General features: G+C 45.8%; 1 protein-coding gene across 1 annotated transcript in view; it reads left to right on the forward strand.

The window, feature by feature from the left end:
- The window catches only part of ANKEF1 (ankyrin repeat and EF-hand domain containing 1), a 1,352,638-nt gene that overhangs the window by 637,566 nt on the left and 702,461 nt on the right, over window positions 1-12,611 (forward strand). The gene's annotated exons all lie outside the window — the stretch shown is intronic.

The following is a 12,611-nucleotide window of genomic DNA, read 5'->3' on the forward strand; positions in this document are numbered from 1 at the left end:
TGTCCCCTCCCCCAATCCTGTGTAGAAATGTAGGAACAGTCGGGTGTGTATCCCCAGTCCTGTGTAAAAATGTAGAAACAGTCAGGTGTGCCTCCCAATTCTGTGCAAAACATTGGAAACAGTCAGGTGTGCCACCTCCCCCAATCCTGTGTAGTAATGTAGAAACAGTCAGGTGTGCCCCTGCAACCCTGTGTAGAAATGTAGAAACAGTTAGGTGTGCCTCCCATTCCTGTGTAGAAATGTAGAAACAGTAAGGTGTGCTCCTTCCCCCAATCCTGTGGGGAAATGTAGAAACAGTCAGGTGTACCCCCCAATCCTGTGTAAAAATGTAGAAACAGTCAGGTGTGCCCCCCAATCCTGTGTAGAAATGTAGAAACAGTCAGGTGTGCCCCCTCCCCCAATCCTGTGTAGAAATGTAGAAAGAGTGAGGTGTGCCCCCCAATCCTGTGTAAAAATTTAGAAACAGTCAGGTGTGCTCCCTCCCCCAATCCTGTGTACAAATGTAGAAACAGTCAGGTGTGCCCCCCCAGTCCTGTGTAGAAATGTAAAAACAGTCAGGTGTGCCCCGCTAATCCTGCATAGAAATGTAGAAGCAGTCAGGTGTGCCCCCCAATCCTGTGTAAAAATGTAGAAACAGTCAGGTGTGCCCACCAATCCTGTGTAGAACTGTGGAAACAGACAAGTGTGCCCCCTCCCCCAATCCTGTGTAGTAATGTGGAAACAGTGAGGTGCCCCCCAGTCCTGTGTAAAAATGCAGAAACAGTCAGGTGTGCCCCCCAATCCTGTGTAAAAATGTAGAAACAATCAGGTGTGCCCCCTCCCCCAATCCTGTGTAATAATATAGGGACAGTCTGGTGTGCCCCTCCAGTCCTGTGTAGAAATGTAGAAACAGTCAGGTGTGCCCCCCCAATCCTGTGTAGAAATGTAGAAACAGTCAGGTGTGCCCCCTCCCTGAATCCTGTGTAGTAATGAGGAAACAGTTTGTGCCTCCAGTCCTGTGTAGAAATGTAGAAGCAGTCAGGTGTGCCCCCCAATCCTGTGCAGAAATGTAGAAACAGTCAGGTGTGCCCCCCAATCCTGTGTAGAAATGTAGAAACAGTCAGGTGTGCCACCTCCCTGAATTCTGTGTAGTAATGAGGAAACAGTTTGTGCCCCCAGTCCTGTGTAGAAATGTAGAAGCAGTCAGGTGTGCCCCCCAAATTCTGTGAAGAAATGTAGAAAGTCAGGTGTGCCTCCCAATCCTGTGTAAAAATGTAGAAACAGTTAGGTGGGCCCCTCCCCCAGTCCTGTGTAGAAATGTAGAAACAGTCAGGTGTGCCCCCCAATCCTGTGTAGAAATGTAGAAACAGTCAGGTGTGCCCCCTCCCTGAATCCTGTGTAGTAATGAGGAAACAGTTTGTGCCCCCAGTCCTGTGTAAAAATGTAGAAGCAGTCAGGTGTGCCCCCCCAATCCTGTGAAGAAATGTAGAAACAGTCAGGTGTACCTCCCAATCCTGTGTAAAAATGTAGAAGCAGTTAGGTGTGTCCCCTCCCCCAATCCTGTGTAGAAATGTAGGAACAGTCGGGTGTGTATCCCCAGTCCTGTGTAGAAATGTAGAAACAGTCAGGTGTGCCTCCCAATTCTGTGTAAAACATTGGAAACAGTCAGGTGTGCCACCTCCCCCAGGCCTGTGTAGTAATGTAGAAACAGTCAGGTGTGCCCCCCCCAATCCTGTGTAGAAATTTAGAAACAGTCAGGTGTGCCCCTGCAACCCTGTGTAGAAATGTAGAAACAGTTAGGTGTGCCCCCCATTCCTGTATAGAAATGTAGAAACAGTAAGGTGTGCTCCTTCCCCAAATCCCATGGGGAAATGTAGAAACAGTCAAGTGTGCCCCCCAATCCTGTGTAGAAATGTAGAAACAGTCAGGTGTGCCCCCCAATCCTGTGTACAAATGTAGAAACAGTCAGGTGTGCCCCCTCCCCCAATCCTGTGTAGAAATGTAGAAAGAGTGAGGTGTGCCCCCCAATCCTGTGTAAAAATGTAGAAACAGTCAGGTGTGCTCCCTCCCCCGATCCTGTGTAGAAATGTAGAAACAGTCAGGTGTGCCCCCCCCAGTCCTGTGTAGAAATGTAAAAACAGTCAGGTGTGCCCCGCTAATCCTGCGTAGAAATGTAGAAGCAGTCAGGTGTGCCCCCCCAATCCTGTGTAAAAATTTAGAAACAGTCAGGTGTGCCCACCAATCCTGTGTAGAAATGTGGAAACAGACAGGTGTGCCCCCTCCCCCAATCCTGTGTAGTAATGTGGAAACAGTGAGGTGCCCCCCCAGTCCTGTGTAAAAATGTAGAAACAGTCAGGTGTGCCCCCCAATCCTGTGTAAAAATGTAGAAACAATCAGGTGTGCCCCCTCCCAAATCCTGTGTAGTAATTTAGGGACAGTCTGGTGTGCCCCCCCCAGTCCTGTGTAGAAATGTAGAAACATTCAGATGTGCCCCCCAATACTGTGTAGAAATGTAGAAACAGTCAGGTGTGCCCCCTCCCTGAATCCTGTGTAATTATGTAGAAACAGTCAGGTGTGCTCCCCCAATCCTGTGTAGAAATGTAGAAGCAGTCAGGTGTGCCCCCCCCCAGTCCTGTGAAGAAATGTAGAAACAGTCAGGTGTGCCTCCCAATCCTGTGTACTAATATAGAAACAGTCAAGTGTGCCCCCTAATCCTGTGTAGAAATGTAGAAACAAACAGGTGTGCTCCTTCCCCCAATCCTGTGTAGAAATGTAGAAACAGTCAGGTGTGCCCCCCAATCCTGTGTAGAAATGTAGAAACAGTCAGGTGTGCCCCCCAATCCTGTGTAAAAATGTAGAAACAGTCAGGTGTGCCCCCTCCCCCAATCTTGTGTAGAAATGTAGAAACAGTCAGGTGTGCCCCCCCAATCCTGTGTAATTATGTAGAAACAGTCAGGTGTGCTCCTTCCCCTAATCCTGTGTAGAAATGTAGAAACAGTCAGGTGTGCCCCCCAATCCTATGTAGAAATGTAGTAACAGTCACGTGTGCCCCCACAATCTGATGTAGACACATTGTAACAGTCAGGTGTGCCCCCCCATCCTATGTAGAAATGTAGTAACAGTCAGGTGTGCTGCCACCCTCCAATCCGATGTAGACATGAAGCAACATGTATGTGTAGGTATAATACCAGTAGAGCACAGATGAGCTGAGGTGGCCAAGGTAGCAAGATAGATTGTAGTATTTGTACAATATGCAGGTATGCATGTGTTAGGTTGGTGCGTGTTTCATATTGTGTGAGAGTGGTCAGTATGTTTGCATGTTGAGGTTTGACCTGGTGGCCATTGCCCACTACTGCCAATGACAGGGCCAAGTCCTCACAACTGCAGTGCCAAAGACAGTTCTCCCCAGTATAACACATGCTAGCAGTAAGTCATTGTAAATGTATTGTGGTAATATGTGTCACCATCTGAAAGATGGACATGGCATGACTGTTGGGCTAGATATACAAACAGTACACTGGGAAAAGTACCCCAGACATACAGTATATGTAACCATGAAATGGACACACCCTTGGAATTGTACATATAGGTATGCATCACATTATCTGGGCTTGTAGTAGTGACTACCAATGTTGTCTGGCCGAACACTTGCAGATCACAAAGGTGAAAGGACTGATGTATTGGGAAACGGCTGATGTCCTTGCACAAGCCAGCATAACTGGAATGCCCCATGCATATCATTTAGTCAGATGCAAGTAGTGTCCATAGCACACATACACCCAGCTCACCCAGACACCACCCACAGGTACCTCTCTGGTCATATCCCTGCTGTTTGAAATGGGTACAATGTGATCCCCACCTGTGTATGGCAATAGCAAAAGAATGCAGCATGCAGTGCAGGTGTCCCATGCAGGTGTGTCCCTAGCTGTAAGTAGCACCCTGCCAGCATCCACACCACCTGATCAATACTGATAGAAAGTATTGGCATGAACAACTAGCACACGTACCCTTTCACCCCAGAGGAATACACTGTATGGTAGTCTGGGACTGTAGGACTGACAGAATGCAATGGCCTGCTACAGCTGGCCTGTATCACCACCAAATGGCCTACAGGTCTCTGCCAAAGGCCTGCCTCTCACCCATACTGCCAATGTATGCTATGTCATGAGCACCCAAATAACAACATAACACTCCACATAAGCCATATGCAAGGTCATGTGGACAAACCACAGTGACATGTCCACCATGTCCCATTGCATGAACTGTGGACCAACACCAAAACACAGCTGTGATGAGGTGATAACTATAGGGAAAGTATCACAGAATGTATGGATAATGCATGGAAGAGGATAGAATAATAGAGGAGAGCATGGGAGCAATAGTGGGAGCATGGGCAGCATGGAATGTGCAAGGTCCGACACACAGCTGTGTGCACATACTATCCATGGATGCAAACACAAAAATGGGTGGCTTCAAACCTGCCTGTACACCACAATAGTGGTAATGTCCTTACTTATGACCACTGCCTCTGGGTAACCTGTGTGAATCTGTACAGCTGTGAGGTATTGCCATAGCAAGATAACACTATACTGTCATGTCGATGGAGGTACAAGTATGGGATCTTCTGCCAGCACTATACCAAGGTGCTGAACTAGATACACAGACCCAGCAGCAATTGTCTGCAGCTCCCCCTCCAGAATGGCATAACTTTCCATGAATATGTAGGCATTTGACCACAATATTGGACACAGCTGCACTCACCCTGTGTTCCCCAGGACATCACTGTGAGCAAGAATGTCCACCTGGCAGTACTTGAGGACATAAAACATCACAATACACATGTCTGAATATCTCTGCTAACACGAGTACCATGTAGCAGAAGCAGCACAGACACAGTCACCTACAGTACACACTATCCCTTGCACAGTTTGAGCCCATATTGCCAGATGATTTACAGATATCCTGCAGAAACAGTTTGCTACCTGTAGGTGTAGAACACAAAGGTCTGCAATGGAGTACACACTACCTGGAATGGATCCACACGTTCAATACAGAAGGGCATACTGGGCATGCACACACACTAAAACAAATGAAATCCATGTCTGCCAACAACAATGGACCATACATATCTGACAGTTACAGATGTTAGTGCATACACTCCTCAGTATGCACCAGTCATGCTTTGCACACACATTGGATAGGAATACACACATATATCCAAGGACAACACACTATAATATGCCAGAAGTACACATACATAGATGTGTGGAATAGTGTGACAGTGACAAAGAGCCTTCCATCATGAGGTCTGTCCCACCCAGCACACAGCCAAATGGCTACAACCACATGATGTGTAAATGTCACTCACTGTAGAAATTAGCCACTGGTATCCCTCAGCATTACAGACTCTGTGGTGCAAGTGCTAGCTTTGCAACATGACTGTACAAGGCAGTAGTCACCTAGCAGTTGTATACACGTACCTACGGAATATAAACCTGTGTGTGCCTGAGTGTGGTGTGCCTAACTCTAGATGAATGGGTTATGGCCCATGCACACACACTGCCCTCCCTATAGCCCTACTATGACAAGCTTGCTGATGTCACTCACTTTGAAATACACCTTTGGGAAAAGAGTAACCCAGTAATATCTGTGGTGTGTCCTATAACTGCATAATGCTGTAGTGTGATAAACTAGTTAGGTAGGAGCTCTAATCCCAGATATGGCAACTGTGTGTGTTTGTGTGTGTCTCTGTCTGTGTAGGGGACAATGCTTTGTAGGCTACTCACACTCACTACAATTCAAATGCCCTACTATGGCAAGGCTGCTGATGTCATTCACTTTGAAATACACCTTTGGGAAACAATAGCCCAGTAATCTCCATGATGCATCCTATAACTGCGTAATGCTGTAGTGTGATACACTAGTTAGGTAGGAGTTCTAATCCTAGATATAGCAACTGTGTGTATGTGTGTGTGTGTGTGTGTGTGTGTGTGTGTGTGTGTGTGTGTGTGTGTGTGTGTGTGTGTGTGTGTGGTTGTGTGTGACTTTCTGTCTGTGGAGAGAGCAGTGCTTTTTAGGCTAGCCACACTCACTACAATTCAAATGCCCTACATTGGCAAGGCTGCTGATGTCATTCACTTTGAAATACACCTTTGGGAAAGAATAGCCCAGTAATCTCTGTGGTGCATCCTATAACTGTCTGTGGAGAAAGCAATGATTTTTAGGTTAGTCACACTCACTACAATTCAAATGGCCTACTTGGCAAGGCTGCTGATGTCATTCACTTTGAAATACACCTTTGGGAAAAGAGTAGCCCAGTAATCTCTGTGGCGCATCCTGTAACTGCATAATGCTGTAGTGTAATAAACTAATTTGGTAGGAGTTCTAATCCCAGACATGGCAACTGTGTGTTCATAGGTTGGTACTAGGCTATCAGTCCTAGGGCCTATACAAAGCGTAGCCATAACAATTCCCTTGCTATTTCTTCCCACGGTATTTACTTTTCTGGACCCCTGTTTAGCAGGTTGACTGATGTGATCCCCGGGGTGGATTTCCTATCTCCCATCCAATCATCAAGGTTCTTTTTGAAGAGGGTCAAAGAGGCGCTCTGCTTGACATATATGGGCAGACTATTCCAGAGTCTGGGGAGTCTCTGGGTCAGGAACCTACCCCTCCAGCATGCTTTGTTCATTGTGATGACAAGGGTTAGATCCCTGGAGCATGTGTCTCTGAGGGATTGGGATTTCTTTAAGTGTAGTATGTCCAACAGCTCTGGGTTTGACATGGCCTTGTATGTTAAGTAGAGCTCGCCTCTAAGGAGACGATATGCGACAGAGTATAGGTGGAATTTTTTAGATAGTCAGCATAGGGCATCTGCTTTAGGCCTGTGATTCTTTTAGTGAGGTATTTCTGTGGCCTTTCCAGTTGTTGCAGATGTCTTGAGAGGTACATACCAAATAAGGCGTTCTATACTATAATGGGTCTAATGAGGGATGAGTACAGTGGGACAATGACCTCCTTTTTTTCTGGATGAAAAGCCCTTAGTGATGAGGTGTGCCACATAGAAGGATTTCCTGACTGCTGTGGCAATGTGGTTATCGAAGGTGAGTCCACCTGTGTCCGTAAGTCTCTTATTGCACTTTTGGTGTTTAGTGTACTGCCACCTATGTGGTAATTCACGGGTACATATTTTCCCAAATGGGAGAACTATACATTTCTTGGCATTGAGCTTGAGCCCATGGCTCTGGCACCAAGCATCTGTTTCTGTAAGTCCCTTTTGTAGAATATCCAAATCATTTGGGGATACAATAATGGCTCCCAGTTTGCAGTCATCTGTGAACTTTCTTAGCTAGAGTCCCTTAGTGTTGGCCTGTACTTCAGTGAAGTAGATGCCAAACAAGAGTGGTCCCAGGACTGAACCCTGAGGTACTCCACTTGTCACTTGTCTGGAGCTGGATTTGAAGTCAACTACTTTTACAGTATGGGTTCTGTCAGTAAGCCAGTTGGCAACCCATTGAGTGATGTAGTGATTGATGCCCAGCTTAGTAAGTTTATCTATGATTTCAGAGTGGGGGATGGTGTCAAAGGCCTTGACAAGATCCATAAAGGCTGTGTGGACCACCTTACTCTTGTCCACAGCTCTGGAGACTGATTCAAAGAAGTCAATCAGGTTCAGGAGACAAAATCGGCTCTTCACAAACCCAAACTGTGTGGGGTCCAGTGTTTAAAGGTTGCCAATGTCTTTATTTATAAGTTCCATGATAATACATTCCATGGCCCTGCAGATCAGGCTTGTCAGACTGATGGGTAGGTAGTTCCTGGGATCCAAGGTGGATCCCCCCTTGTGGAGTGGGATAACTGTAGCTGTGCGCCACTCAGTGGGCATGAAGCCTGATGTGAAGCTATGATTAAACATGACACTTAGGTGAGGTGCCAGTTCATTTTTAGTTCATGTAGTACACAGCCTGGGATGTTGTCTGGTCCCATGGATGCTGTATTCTTAGCTTTGGAGACTGTGTTTTTTACCTGTGTGGATATTATTACTGGAATTTGGCAATCCTTCAGTATTGAGATGGGCCCTTTATGGGGTGAGAGGGGGTTGAAGTTTGCACCGAATCAATCTGCCAGAATATTGGCAATATCCTTGGGATCAGTATATTTAATGCCATTCTGTTCTAGCTCAGAGCAGATCTGAACATTGCAATTTAGATTCTTGACATTGCTATAGAATGCCTTGTGGTTGTCTTCGGATTCTTCGGCAATTTTATTTTTGTAACTAGCTTTGGAGGATTTTATGAGGGATCTCAGCTTCTTACTGAGGCTGGTAAGGGAATTTTTTACATCCTGGGATTTTCCTCTTTTCTGCAACAGTTTCTTCCTTTTGTTGTAAAGTTTGTTTATGGCAAGGGACCACCAGATTAGCTTCCTTTTTTTTGGAGGAGAGCATCTTGGTTATATTGGGGATGGCACGATTCATGCATGAGTGGATGTGCTCATACAGTGCCTTAGTGTAGGATTCAGCAGTCGAACTTTCAGTTTCCGTCTGCATGGGTGTCATGAAGTTTGTCACTTCTGACTTGAGTAGCATGAAGTTGGCTTTGGACAAGTTTTTTACGGAGGTTTCCTTACTGGGTGGTGGAGGTAGGATGTGGATGTCAAGAGTGATTAGCTTATTGTCAGACCTGACCAACGAGGGGGTGACCACACGTGTGAAGCATTCATTTCCCATGTTGGTAATAACCAGGTCTAGGATACTGGAGCCCTTGGTGGGACTAAGGATTAGTTGATCCAGGGCATTGGAATTTATGAATCCCAAGAAACATTGGGCAAAAATGTTGGTACCCAAGTAGTGTTCCCAGTTAATGGCAGGGTAGTTGAAATCACGCAGTATTAGGGTGCTTGGTTGTATCTTAATATTTTTCAGTATGTTTAGAAAGGTTAAGTGAGAATCTTGGGGCATGGTGGGGTATCTGTAGCAAGCTACAATTTGGACTGCAGTCTTATCTAGTGTTAGTTGCACCTGGAGAATTTCAGACGCATTGTGTTGGGCAACTAGCCTGGTGTTGTGAATATTCTTGGTGAATATGGACACTCCTACACCTTTAGTGTTTTGGTCCTGGTTTGGTGGCTGAAAAGTGTGGTAAGAGTTGTAGCCTGGTATTGCAGGGGTGCTCTCTGGAGCCTTGAACCAGGTCTCAGTTACTGCACAGATATTGATGTTCTCCATTTTTAGGAGTGCCTCGAGAGAGTGCATTTTGAGGTTTAGACTTCTAGCACTGAGTAGCAATGCTTTTTAGGCTAGCCACTCACTACATTTCAAATGCCCTACTTTGGCAAGGCTGCTGATGTCATTCACTTTGAAATACACCTTTGGGAAAGGTGTAGCCCAGTAATCTCTGTGGATTGGCCTATAACAGCGTAATGTTGTAGTGTGATATAGTTTACTAGGGGTTCTATTCCCAGATATGGCAAGTGTGGAGGTGTGTGTGTGTGTGTGTGTGTGTGTGTGTGTGTGTGTGTGTGTGTGTGTGTGTGTGCTTCCGTGTACTTTTGAGGCCATTCACAGTCACTACAACCTCCATTGCCCTACTTTGGCAAGCCTGTCGATGTCATTCCCAGTGAAATACACCTTTGCGGAAGAAATAGCCCAGTAATCTCTGTGGTGTGTCCTATAACAGCATAATGCTGTAGTGTGATATAGTACTTTGGTATGGGCTCTATTCCCACACATGGCAAGTGTGGATGTTTGTGTAGGGTGCAGTCCTTTTGAGGCCATTTATAGTCACTACAACCTCTGTTGTCCTACTTTGGCAAGCCTGCCGATGTCATTCCCAGTGAAATATACCTTTGGGGAAGGAGTAGCCCAATAATCTCTGTGTTGCATTCTATAACAGCGTAATGCTGTAGTGTGATATAATACTTTGGTTTGGGTTCTGTTCCCACACATGACAAGTGTGGATGTTTGTGTGTGTGCTTCTTTGTCTGCATAGGGTGCAATGCTTTTGAGGCTATTCAAAGTCACTAAAACCTCCATTGACCTTCTCTGGCAACCCCACTGTTGCCATTCCCAATGAAATACACCTTTGGGGAATGAGTCTTCCAGTAATCTGCGTGGCGTGTCTTATAACTGTGTAATGCTGTAGTAATAGTAATAAACTAGTCAGGTAGGAGTTCTAATCCCACACATGGTAAGTGTGTGTGTGTGTGTGTGTCTGTGTTTGTCATTGTTTCCTGTGTGGAGATGGCTGTGAGTGTGTAACAGCTGGACTCATTGTGGAGTGGGTTTTGCAAATTTCTTATATGGTGGCCCTATTATATGTCACAATGTGCACCTTACAAGGATAACAGATGTGAAACAGCTGAAAGACTAGTCTGCTAATCCATACCCCTACATGTGAATTCAAAGTCTTGTGAACAAAGTTAGCAACCCTTGTATTATCTAGAGAACACTCTTAACCCATGTCTCATACACAAACACACTTGCCTAGGCAACAGCCGCTATGTCGGTAGTACCCTCCATATTGCTCACAGATAGTTATCATGGTGTGATTGCAATGGACTACAGAGGGTATGGCACCCTGTCCATCAGTGCAATAGGCATGTACATGCAGACAGTGCACCTTCACTATGTTCCCCACTGGATGCCTACAACACCTGTGGTGCCATCAAATGTGACCCACAAAGGACATACCATGCCTTAAACACATGCCCTGTATGGACAGATGCCACTGACAACAGGGAATACCTGTATCATGCTATCAATGTAGGTGCAGGGTCAACCTGCTGTCCATTACCAGTTCCCGCCACATGAGGCCAGGACTGGCACATCTGATGATAACAATCTGTGTATACAACATGGGCCAGACACCACAGGTACAGTTCCACATGTCACTGTACAATCATGTGGGACGTGTGCACATCCCAGACACCGTCCATGTCATGGACTAATGAACACATATATGGCAGGCATTGCACAGCAATAGCCACACACAATAGTTACCCAGGTGACAGGATGGGGAATACAATACCCACCTGTGTGAACCAGTCCAGACACTACACCCCTGAGCCACAATGCAGACCATTGTCATGTGTCTTGATGCCAAGGCATACCCTTAACCTAGCCTTGGAAAGCCTTCTGGCACAGTCAACCACTACACACCTGTGTAGCAATGCATGCCTGCATGTCAGTACTGGCACCCTATGTCTCTGTGTGTGGCGTATGATGCTTTCAACCACATTCACACTCACTACAACTCCCATTGGCATACTGAAGCATGCTGTCTGATGTCAGACACCTTCACATACCCTTTGCCCATACACCCTCCGGATAACTCCTGTGGTGCATATGATACCTGCACATTACCGTATTGTGGCAAACTAACTAGTTAGGACGTGTATTCCTGACCCTGCCAAGTGTGTCAATATGAGTGTGGACAGCCATGTGTACTACACCTACCGCATTGCTACCATACCACTGTTGCAGATGTCACTCACCATCACATATATGTCTGGGCAGCTTCTCAACATGTAAGCTATGTGGTGCATGCAATAACTGCATAGACATGTGATAGCAATACATAGTCAGTCAGGAGTTTGAAACCTTGTACTGATAGGTGTGTGACACAAACATGCTTAGGTTTTACTCTCCCACCCCCTCCCTGACTTACTTTGTCTCTGTCTGTCTCTCTCACTCCCTCTCTGGTGGATGTGGAGAACTACACCTGCTTTGCTTAGGCAGCAGCTTGTTTTTTGTAAGTGATGCTCATGATCAGCTGATGGCCTCTGCATGAATTGCAACTCTCCTCTAGCCGATTGCATGTGGAACAGTTGTGGTAACATTACTATAGCCAATTGCATGAAAACGAACACCAATATCTAGGAACATCATGTTGGTGTTGGGCCTTTCCATTCACTGTGAGCAGGACATAGATCTGGTGTTTGGCAAACAGCATCACAGATGGATTTGGGATTTACCTCTAACAACATACACTGTGTATATAGGGTAACCCACTGAAGGGGGATGTGCCTGACATGACTGCAGAATGTAAGTGTTGCTATTCTGCATTTGGAGTAATGTCGGTTTAACAGGATGTGTGGATATGACTGGTCTACATGTTTTAATACCTGTCACGACAGTGCTATGTTTATGAGGAAACCCCATCTGTAGGGTCATCTGCAGAATGGGCAGTGTGTGGAGCCTTTTGTTTTTTTGTGTTACTCACAAAACACCTATCTGAGAACTGCAGAAGCATATTGTGAGGATTGCAGTCAGTACATGGTGACAGCCATGAGAGTTACTGATTTCATATCCCTCATAGGACATATGTCACAGCAAACCCTGGTACAACAGTAAATGTATGAGGTTATTACAGCAACATGCCAATATTGGGGCAGTGTTCATAGCTCCAGCCACAAGTCTGTCAACCTTTGTACATATGCCCTGCAGTAAGAGGTGCATATGTCCTGTACACCATTATTTTTTGACATCATACCTGATAAGTCAGTCAGATATCAGACTTCTAGACATGTTATGTATAGTGGGAGTTGTTTGTAAGGACTTAGTTTGGTCATTTTGTGGTTGTGTGTACAGTACCGGGGTCTGTGTACCTAGGGTGATTGTCGACAGCATGTGT

The sequence above is a fragment of the Protopterus annectens genome, chromosome 1.part2 (assembly GCF_019279795.1).
Source record: "Protopterus annectens isolate FY-2018-M chromosome 1.part2, PAN1.0, whole genome shotgun sequence".
NCBI lineage: Eukaryota > Metazoa > Chordata > Ceratodontiformes > Protopteridae > Protopterus > Protopterus annectens.